Here is a 12,085-nt window from a genome sequence, read left to right as displayed (position 1 = left end):
GGACTTGACCTAAGTAAAAAATCGATGTAATGTGCTTTGGAATATTTAAGCTACAATCGAATTTTTACAATATTGATAAGAACAATAGTCTAAAAGTCCAGGTGGTCCAGCGAAAACCATCTGTGACAAAATGAAACTAGTTTATTTATTTAAAAACACAAAAACACGAATTTATTAAATATATCTTTATAGAATTCATAATTAAAAGGAATAATAATAATAATAATAATAATAATAATAATAATAATAATAGATTTCTACAGATGTGTCTCATCTTGTTTTGGTATTATCAAAATTATCAAGTTATTCTGAAGCATTATGAATTTTGCTATTTTATTATTATGCCACTAATATTTCTTCAAATGCGGCAGTTTTTACAACAAAACTGGCTAAGTTATGTTGAGTATATCTGTTCGCAAATATACTCAAAATCCCTTTGACCTAATAAAAAAGGCAGAATGCTGATGAAACTTATATTTGTTAAAATTCTATTTGTTAAAATGCAATTACCCTCCCCTCTCCCCCGCCGTTTAACGGATTATTGTAGTTATGTGCACTGTACTTCTTGGATTGACCCTTTTTTGCTGCACAATTTACTTATTGTGTCTCTTCCCAAATAAAAACGAATTTCACATGTGCAAAAATAAATAATCAAAATGTTTGTTTGCATTGGAAATATTATATCAAATATTTATATTTTTTAAATAACATTTATTGAAATAAATATAACATTTGCTTCCTTTCCTTGCAAAATAAGATTATATGGGTCGCACATTTCAATTTTAGGAATGATTTTTATTTTTATTTATTTTTTTTTTTTTTATAAACAACAAATGGTGTTAAACTGCATTACTCGGGGTTTCCGATTGTGAGTCTTTTTAATTTATATCCAATGGTATTTTTTCAGAGATTCTACGCCTTTGTCTTTTTGCTTAAAACTGCAACAGTACAATTACTTTGGAAAAATAACGAATTCAAACAAAAAGATGTGCACATGTTATCTAGCAGTATTTGTGTGTGTGTGTGTGTGTGTGTGTGTGTGTGTGTGTGTGATAATTTTGGGAGGGGGGGAGTTAGCCATTAAAGGCGAATTAATTCTGTTATGAAAATTTTGGAAATAAAATTTCATTTTAATGCATGCACCTACACATGTTTCAAAAGATAAACTGTAGGGAAAATATCGCTACTTCAAACCGCCGCATAATATCGAAATTAGCCGAAAATATGTACATAACAGTTGACTTCATAATTGCGGTTTGTTTTGATTTGTAGTGAGTGGAAAACCAGCCAAGAAAGTTGAATTGCAAAAACCTACAGATTACGTTATAAAAATTATGCATCGCATGATATGATTCAAGATTTACGTATGATAACTAACCTTCGAACTAAGATTATGAATAAAATAGGAAACTTAATTTGGAACAGATGGAGGCTGATTCATTTTTAGATTCGGATTTTCATGAATTTATAAAATAATTGTTTGTCAAAAATAATTATCTTCAATCAAGTTCTTGGAGAATTTTAAAATGTATTGGCAATTAAAATAATTAGCAAAAAAATTGATAGTGATATTGATCTTCCAAAGTGATACAATATGAAGTGAAGAAAGTATGAAAGGATTTCTTATTTTACGCTGGCATTAAAACTATAATTATACGATAAAAACAAGCAGCAAAATGAATATAACTCGTAAGTATTTAGTTTGTTATAACTTAGATTACGGTTACCGAGCAAACGGCAAGCAACTGTGTTTCTTGCTGTAGCCACAGAACGTAGCTACTACGTACGCCAGGTAATGTAAGTGTTCTTTTCAGCGTGAAGGATTATCGCACCTTCTAATGGACATGACGGTCAAACTACACTTCTTATCCATATTCTTTCAGCAGTTGGACAGAATATTATCCAGGTTTGCTGGACGTGTATATACGTCCAGCAAAGAAATGGTACGCTTACATACATGAATTTTATGGAATACAGAGTTCCTGTTAGCTTTATATTCTAAGGAAAGAACAATGGATTTCAAATGGAAGCGGGAAGCCTCGCAAATTTTTCAGCAGCCGCTAGTTTTTATATTATGAATTTAATATTTAAAAATAAGTATTTTATTTTGCAACTATAACTACACTGTTTTTTATTGTTCTTTGTGAGGAGTAAGGTTTTAATATGAGGCCCCCTAGAGAGTAAGGACCCCACCTTGCGCCTCATACGCCTAATGGTAAATGCGGCCCTGCAGTCATCTGAGCGAAAACTTTGGCCGTGTAGCACAGTATGATAAGCAATAGAAGCTTCACTCGCTGCAATTTTATCGCTTTCACTATCACTATCACGCCTCACCATAAACGAGCTGATGTTTTGCGCTAAAGCCAGAGTCTTTTCAGCATCCTTATGTTTCTCGCTACGTAGATGTTGGTTGATGTCTCTTCAGGGGCGCGCCAGTAGTGTCTGGCGCCTGTGTGCAAAACTTTAGTTGGCGCCTCTATACCCAGTAGCACGCCAGTAGTGTGCGGCGCCTGTGTGCAAAACTTTAGTTGGCGCCCCTATCCTCCCCCTCCAATAAAAAAATCACTTTAAAAAAACGTTTTTTTTAAAGTATTTCCTCCTCTTTGGCCCCTTTACTATCCTGGCGCCTGTGTGCATCGCACATATTGCACATATGGCCGGCGCGCCCCTGTGTCTCTTCTGTCTCCATGAGCAACGGAAAAATGGATATTGCAATGTTGGAATACCACTTTTGTTCCAATACTACACAGCTTGTCCAGTTTAATAAATTTGAATTCTTTCTGGAGATCGTCATTAAAACTGCAGTTTCGGTTCTATTTGACATTGCAAGGATAGACTTAAAACTTATAAAAAAAATAAGACTTAAAACTTTAAAAAATATGAAATTTAAACCACCAGCATTGAATAACAAAGCCACCCGTGAGCATGTATTTTTTTATTTTTATTTTCTCTGAATAAATCACTGCAGACAGGGCCGGCCATCTCGGGGGTGCTGTGTACCCGGGTTCCACGATCGAGTGGGCACAGTCGGTACACATTTGCGGAAACGTATTTTTTATTTTATTTTTTTCTTCTTCTAATTTTGCTTATAACTAAAGGGATTTCATCGACAGGATTTTAGGGCCCCCGGTAATAATAATATCTCTGTGTTTCTATATTATATTAGTGTTTTGTGTTCAGTAAACGTTATGCTAACCTGTTATATTTCGAATGTGTTTTTTTTTTTTGTTTTCCTGTGCCAAATCATTTGCAAGTAAGAGGTTTACAATACGTTTATTTCGAATCCTTTAATTTTTACCTTTGAAAAATATTTTCCCCAAAAGGTTTCTTGCAGCTGGGCCCCTTTATGGAGAAGGTCGGTCCTGACTGCAGATATCGATATTCAGTATCGAACAATGCGATTCCATTGTTATAAAAATTACTGATATCCATGATATTGATATACGATTATAGGTTATGAATAATAATTTATGACTGACCAATATTAAAGCATATTTATAGTGTTATTAAAAACGGGACAAAATTGACATTTTTATTAAAACGACGGGACGACCAGGAAATATATATTAAAAAAAAAAAAACGGTACTGTCCGTTCAAAACGGTACGTATGGTCAGCCTACTTATGAGACATGCTTACTTGTCTTCATTTGAAAAACCCTATAAAGATTCTTCTCGTTTTAGATGGGATTTCAACCCAGTCTTTTCGACAAAGGGCTTCGTCATTACCCAATGACCTATCTGGCTCCAGTTAGTAGGATTTTCGCCCCTTCCGGGTCTGACTCCCACTGATGAGTTCTCAAGAAAGATCGAAACCGGTCTGGTTAGTGGCACTTCCCATTATGCATAGCATTTTACATGTCCGAAAGGGCGTGTGCTTTGCATTATGGGATACATAATATATATAGGCAAGTGATGTGAAGTCATTAGCCTCTATATATAAGTAGCTCAGACGTGAATATATTTCACGCCAAACACAGTGTTTTCCTTTTTTGAGTAAAGGATTAAAACCAAGTATAATTTCTTGTTATCTCTAATGTAGTAAAACTAAGGTAAAAAAATTTTCATCATATATCAGTGGCGAAGCGTGCTCATTTCGGTTGGGTGTGCAGTCGTTGCTTGTGCATCCCGCGCTACAAAATTCACGTTAATTTGTCTATATGATTGTTTTTATCGATGTATGAAAGGTTTAAGGGTATATTAGCACATCAGTGTTCATCTTAATTGATCGAATGGAATTAATTGTAGGATAATTTTGAATACTTTAATTTATCAATTAATTGTAACGAAATCTGCGCAGAGTGGGGGACTATGTGTTTGTTTTAAGATACTGTATATTCCAAAATAATAATGAAAGAGGATGCTTTATTTGGTAGGGATATTTGAATTATTCAAGGGTGTAAAAGTTTGAAGAGGAGGACGAGGCCTACATCCTTTGACTACAATACTGTTTCCCATTGTAAATATGGGCAAAATAAGTTATAAATTTATCGAAAATTATATGTTAAAAACTTGTCTATATTATATATAAAGACTTGCCTACCACGTTAGTTCACACTTCAAGCACACAAAAACATGAAACTCAGAAAACAAAAACAGCAATTCATGACAAATGACACCGTTCAATTGGATTGGTTGACGCAATAACCAATCACAGCCTCTAGGTGCTATTGTCTCAGAGCTCACTCTGCCTCGACTTCTGAGCGGTTTAAAACTACTAGAACGCTAAGAATTTGACCCGCTGCGCCATCTGTACATCTTTTCAAAGTACTGAAAGGTTCATGTATTTTGAACGCACACCCGGGCTATTAACGCAAATGTGATGCGAAACACCTCCAGGGGGTCCAAAGACTCATCGAGGGAGGGCACCTACTCTACAACTCTCCGTCTCCACCAAACGCAACTACCTTCATCATCTACACCAACGCCATCAACCGCCGACCACCACCCCCACTAGTATTTTCAAAGACAATCACGAACGTCCATGCCCATGGCGGGATTCGAACCCGCAGCCTTTTGGCTGGAGAGCGGATATGCTAACCACTTGGCCAACCAGGCTGGCGTTTACATCGAAAAGTGTCCAGTTCATGAAGCATTAGTATATTGTGTTTACGTTTAGGAATCACGCAATGTCTAGAAACAGTTAAAGGAGTTTTTAATGGGAATAAATGCAAAAATATAACATCGGTGATATCGCTGTTTGGTGGATGAGTGCATGCACACACGTGTGTGTGTGTGTGTGTGTGTGTGTGTGTGTGTGTGTGTGTGTGTGTGTGTGTGTGAGAGAGAGAGAGAGAGAGAGAGAGAATATTAATACACACACACACACACACACAATGCTTAGAAAGAAGTCAATGGATATCATAGTGTGAGAAACAAACAGCCATGGCGCGCACCTTAACTCTGCGGAGGTCGCGGTCGAAAAAATTGCAGCGTAGGTCGCGTGTATCTGAGAGATACATTCATTACTAGTATATGCTAAAATGCGATAAAACTTAAAAAAAAATAATAATAAAAAAAAAACTGCAAATATAATACGTGATGGTTTATTTATTTTCAGTTACAATCTAGAAATTATTGAATAAAGAAACAAAGATAAAAACAACAACTAAACCAATACTATACTGACATCGGAGTTCGCGGTATTTCGTATCTGAGAGATTTACTATGAAATATCGCTTTCATTTTCGCATTCGACTCTATCATTCTCATCATCGGACTCGAGTAACAAAATCGCTGAATATCTTCAATATCTGATGGATTATCAAATCGATATATTTTTCCAGCCATTTTCAACGGTAAATAAAAAACAACAACAACTAAACCAATACTGTACTGACATTGGAGGTCGTGGTATCTCTCAGATACAATTTACTATGAAATATTACACACACACCTTTACATAACACTTGTTAAACCAAAACTGACCCCATAGACAATATCACTCGTAATATATGCATGCGCAGCTACTCATGACCTCCAAGCTATACACTGAATATGTGTAAGGATATTTATATTAAACAATTTGTTTGTACCTGTCAGATCAGCTGCAACCTCCCCAGGGTTAATAAGATGAAACACTTCCTTTCGCTGTGATGACTGCAGCAGTAAGCATAACATAGTGATCAATGGGAATTTTGAACCATTCTTCCTGTAGACATGTAATGAGATCTGGACTCGTGAGGGGCGGACATCCCTTGACCTCACCCAACGCTCTAGTTCATCTCATAGATGTACAATAATTGAGATCAGGGCTTTGTGGAGGCCAGTCAAGTATGATGATCCACAAATGTGCAGTTACGGCAGCAGCTTTATGGCACGACGCATTGTCTTGCTGAAAAAGACAATGGTCAGTTCCGTAGAAACGCCACAAAGTAGGAAGTATTGCATTATCCAGAATGTTCAGATACCTCTCGGAGTTCAATGTTTGGGGGACCACAAACAAACAAAGGTTTGAGGCCAAACTAGTTAAAACAAGACCATACCATCAGACTGTCACCTCCGAATTTCATAGTTAGGGTTACTCACTCTAGAAAGTGACATTCACCGGACATCTGCCACACCCGTCCATCTGATCGGTTGAGGATGTAGCGTGATTAATCGCTCCATAACAGTTTTCATGCTTATCTGTCCCACTGTACACGCTCTTTGCACCAGTAAAGACGACATTGCATGTTGGTTCGGGTAATATGGTTTTTGCATATTGCAATCCTACCGTGGAAACCCATGTTGTAGACCTCGATTTTCTTAATGCTTTTTCTGTCGATCGATGCCTGGAACTCCTCATTCAACGTGTCGGCCCACAAATGTCGGTTTTGACATATTATCCTTTGTACGGTCACGTTCGGTGACCGTACGCTCAACAATCAGAGGATACCATACTGAGATGGAAGTGCAAGGAGTCAAAGATTGTTGAGAATGGCTCAATTTGTCAACAATTCGCCGAACAAATAGACCTGCAACATGACATCCTGTCACAATGAATATTTCAACTTCGTCAATTCTCTTCTCTCAGCCATTTTACCAAACACAGCTGCACTGACTTGGGGGGGAGGGCATCATATTCCTCCAATTTATACCGGCTACAAACACGTCATTCCCTATATGCACACGATGCACCTTGTATTTACTTCAGTAATGTCTCGAAAAGATAAGGAATTACTAAATACATTGAATGGAAATTTTAAAGACCTTATTTATGATCTATTAGCCTGTGTAGCTCAGTGGATGTGGTATTTGCATACCACGGCGCTTGACCGCACGAAGGAAGAGTTTGTTTCGAATCTAGTTGTCGACTAGAGGAAATTTTTCTAAGCCTTTTTTCATCGGTTCCCGAGTTAGTCGATCTCTGGCACGGGAAAGCGGGTTTTTTCTCCCGGAAGCTCAGGTTTTTCGTCCCATAAACTCAAGAAAAATCGACCGCAGAACCCACATTATTTCAGACATTAAATATATTGGGTTAAGTACCACGAGATGGCGGCACTTGTTGAGCCGTCTCTCTCTTCACTGAGTGCTGCTTAATTAGTGATAGCCTTGGGCCAGCTATCTCTGATTGGCTGCTAGTGGAGATTGAACTGCCCACCCAGTCTCCAAAAGTTAGATAGCGCTAAAATGGCCTCGCCCACTCCCTATATACGGGAATAAAAAGGCGTTAGCTTTTTTTTTACTTATGAATCTTAGATTGGAATTCCGAAAAAGTTCTGTATTTTTACACGATAAAATAGATGAAGAGAGATATTCTGCAGCTTAGCTAATAACGACAGTGCCCTGTGGTTGGAAGTAACTTCATTCGAATCCATTCTAATGCGCGTAAATCCTTTGTAAATCATTTTCAAGATTATTCATCTAATCTCATGTGATGTCTATAGAGGATTTTCCCCCCTTTTCTTCTTATTCTCCTTTATAGGGAACGAAGGGTTGTACTTCACAAGTAAGACAACTGGCGCACAAACCCACTTATTTACAGACATTATATATTTTTCTTCGGATGATGCAGCAGAGGCAGCCGCTGCTTGAAAAATGCCCGTAAATCTCTAATCGGTGGACTCCGAAAGACAGAGAGAGAGAGAGAGAGATAAAACAGATGGAAATTTATTGACAGCTCAGATTACTATTTTTAATATGAGATATAAAAATTTTCATAGATAAATACAGTATATATAAATGAATCACTCACAAAAACTGCTTTCTATGTAAAATAGTGAATGAAATTTCTGTCTTGCACACACACACTCGCGCGAGCGTGTGTGTGTGTGTGTGTGTGTGTACAGAGGGATAGCTGTATAAGTGCATCTATCAGAGATAGCTCAGTCAGTAAAGTTTCAAATCCTTTCGAAAGATATTGCCAATTTGGCACAACAGAATATGAATACTACAAGGTGCCGTAGAAGCATTGATCCGTGTAGCTTCCATGACATACTGCAGTGCTCTCTCTCTCTCTCTCTCTCTCAAATTGGATTACAGCAGATCCCTCGCAATCTGCACGTTCTACCTCAACCTATGCTTAATTGGTCTGGGTTATTGTGACTGAACAGAGCAATGAATTATGATAAATTCATCCTCATGATATTCCCAAACTATGAAACTATTCCCAAATGATTTGTGCCTTGAGACGTTATTATGCAGAAAGTAATTACAAGATGGATAAACTGGAAGCATGAAAGAACCAACATGTTCAACAGCCAAGTTTGACTGTGAACACAATGACCTAATTTGTTCAATGTCTGCTATTACAGCATCTCCAGCTGTAACATTTTCAAAATATGTAGTATGATGAGTGCATTGAATCATGCTGTTATTGCCATACCCTAGTCCTAGTGCCAGCATAGAACAGGACAGGAGTGGAATTTGATGAGGAGGCCTGCTGCTATATTCCATTCATGGAAGTTCGATGAACTGAGTATTTCAATAGGTTCCTTTGCCAATTACTGTAGTACTGCGCTGCCATTTGACTGGTTGAGACTCATTGACTCTCCAGTATCAATGAATGTTTCTGTGATGGGACTGTCGATGGCTGAATATTTTGTAGTTGAAATCATTGGTATACTACTCTGCTGTGTATAAACAGCGGTTAGTAGATATAAAATGTTGGCTGATTCCGTAATAATCACATCGACTTAACTTGGCACTGACCACTGAACTCTTACTCGTAGTTGGCCTTATTGCGGCCTTATTATGGAGGGTATACATAATAAACTGGCTACAATATACATTAGCAGCAACTGACAGCACGAGATCTACCAAGCTAACATCTTACTTTCGAATCCAAAAATACTGGAACTGAAAGAAAATAATTTCTTATAAGAAAAGTTAGAAATCGCATTCAGTAGGTTTTTTTTACTTACTACATTTCCATCAAAAGGTCTTCTATCAGCATATAAAACGTCATACTATAATTTTAATTATAAAATTAATCATAAAATTATTTTATAACTAAATAATTATTTTAGCTACTTATTAACCCCTTAACGTACCAATTAAAAATCAGAAAACGGTCGTTTTTCTGCCAATGTTTTGGGCGAGGGTGATTTGCTGGATCAAATTCATCATTATTTGAAAAATAATGATGAATTTGTGCAAACGCAAACGAAATAGCCGATGCACGCCGTTGGCAACTTTTCTCGGCTGAAAGGAAATAGGCACAAGATTGTCTAGCGTCTATATTCGGTTGTATTTATATGTGAAACCAAAATTCAAAATCAATTTTGGTGCAATAAACAAAAGACGTGTCACAGACGTCTTTGTATGTTAAGGGGTTAATTAAATTCTCATTCTAATTGTCGATTTAAGTATAGTATAGATTTTATAATAATTGGATAATCGTAGTAATTTTATAGCAATAGTAATATTTTATAGTGATTGAAGGATTGAAGGGAGGAGACCATGTGGATCCAATAGAGATGGATGGAAGTAGTGCAAAGAATGGAAAACATCAGGAGTCACATTTTAAATCCACATTTTGATATTTCAATTGTTCATTGACTTTTGCGTAGAAATTTGTAGCAATGAATGTTTGGATAGAAGAAAGTAGGTTGTTTTTTTTTTTTTTTTCCCTATAGGAAATCCAGGTTTTAATGCCGCAACTCAAAATATTAATCATAAACCATTAGGCTAGTGGTTCGTTATCACGCATGTTCACCAATGCTAGAAGCATTAATAATAAAGAAGAGGAATTTTTAGCTTTAATAAATGCAAATAAACCAAAATTATTGGCATTAGTAAGACATTGTTGGCTGAAGACGATATATTTAGACCCAATACGATGGCTACAGTGCATTTAGAGAATATAGGTGGCGGTAAAATGAATGGGAGTGCTGCTATTGATTGTAGACGAGTTGACAATTATAGTAAAAACTGAGAATAACAGTATAGTATTAATACTCTCAAAATACAGTCAACGTATTTGAGGTTGTTTACCTCAAAGTAAGGGCTTAGACATAAAATACACACTTTGGTGCTGCAATAGATCAAGGCTACTGAATAGGACTCAGAATTACACAGACGTAGAGAAAGCATGCAAGATAAGGAAAAGAGAATTTATAGAATCACCGAGGAACAATTTCCTTAAGCAAAGCGTTATGAAAGGGATTCTTGGTGCAGGAACAGTAGATTCGGTAACAACATTTAATAATCTATAAATGAGCTATATAATTAATTATCCTTCCCATTGGTGAAAATGATCATGTGGTTTTTATTTTGAATAGAAGTAAAACGTATGAAAGTTTAGTTTAAAAGGGAGTATATAGGGAAATATAAAGCAGGTGGAAACGCTTTCCAGTCGTATGTTATGGCTACCTACATATGAGAAACTAACCTGGGAGAAGATTCGGTATTTAGTATATAGGAAGTGGTCAAGGTTATCTGAAGGAAGCTATAAGTGGCTGCATCTAGAACTAAGAGAACAAATTGCAGGGGGAGTTGAATGAATTATACTTTCAAACAACAGCTGCATAAAAAGAAAATGTATAGAACCATAATGAAAAATGTGATGAGATTTTATAAACCGGCCTACTATGGTGGGCCTGTTTATAAAAATAAATGACCACTATTTTGAGATAAGTTCAACCAGACTATGAAAGAAGTTACTGAATAGGCGAAAGGAAATCTCGTTCGCTTCCTTCTATTCATTAAATTCAGATGGTTTAAAAGTAGCAAATGCATAGGAAATAGCTGAGTTATTGTGTTTACATTGGTAAGGTATGCATTCATGATGGAACTGTTAGTTTTCTAGAAGCTTAGCTAGAACTAGAACAAAAGATATAGTTGGAAGAGGTAAAGCTATTGAAACTGTTGCAAGAATTTGATTCAAACACAGCAGTAAAATTGGGATTGGATGGGATATCAACATAGATGCAGAAGGAATATTTAAGAAAATTAGCAGTTCCTTGGATGTTGAGCTTGAATCTCAGTACATTCATGATTTCTATTGAGTGGAGAAGAAAAATTCCATTACACAAGAGTGGAGTTAAGTCAGAAACAACCAGTTATAGACTGGTTGTTTCTGTCTCTACGGTAGTCATTGAGGTACTGAAAAGACTGGCAACAGCATGCATCCAGAAGTGGATGAATAGTAATTTCTTTGTAGAGGATGAAATGGATCTTTTACTGTAGGTCTAGTTTTCACAATCTGCTCCCATTTTATAATAAAATGACAACAGAGTTGGATAGAGGGAATGGACATACCATGGTGGTATGTCCATTCCAGTTGACAGGATTCTAGATAGGAAGTTATATAAATTTAAAAGGATGGATATGAAAAATAGGCTTTTGACATGGATAAGAGAGAGTGACTTACTGACAGGTATCTAACAGTATGTATGGAGAAGCTGAATTCAAAAAAATGTAGGTGGCCAGCGGGGTATTAGAATCTTCCTTGGTTCTTGGTTTGGAACTACCGCTATTTAACTTGGATATTAATGATATTGTGGATGGTCTGCAGGGAAATATTTAATTTTTTGCTGATGATGGAAAGTTGGATTGGTTGACGAGAGACATATCTGATATAGAATCCTTAAATGTTTGAACAATGTAGGAAAGGATTTTGGACTGAATACATTTCATAGAGAAGTATGATAGATACAGAGACAT

Source organism: Typopeltis vanoorti, chromosome 7, assembly GCF_054136105.1.
Source record: "Typopeltis vanoorti isolate ZY-2024b chromosome 7, IOZ_Tvanoo_1.0, whole genome shotgun sequence".
Classification (NCBI taxonomy): domain Eukaryota; kingdom Metazoa; phylum Arthropoda; class Arachnida; order Uropygi; family Thelyphonidae; genus Typopeltis; species Typopeltis vanoorti.
Note: the sequence above shows the minus strand (reverse complement) of the source record.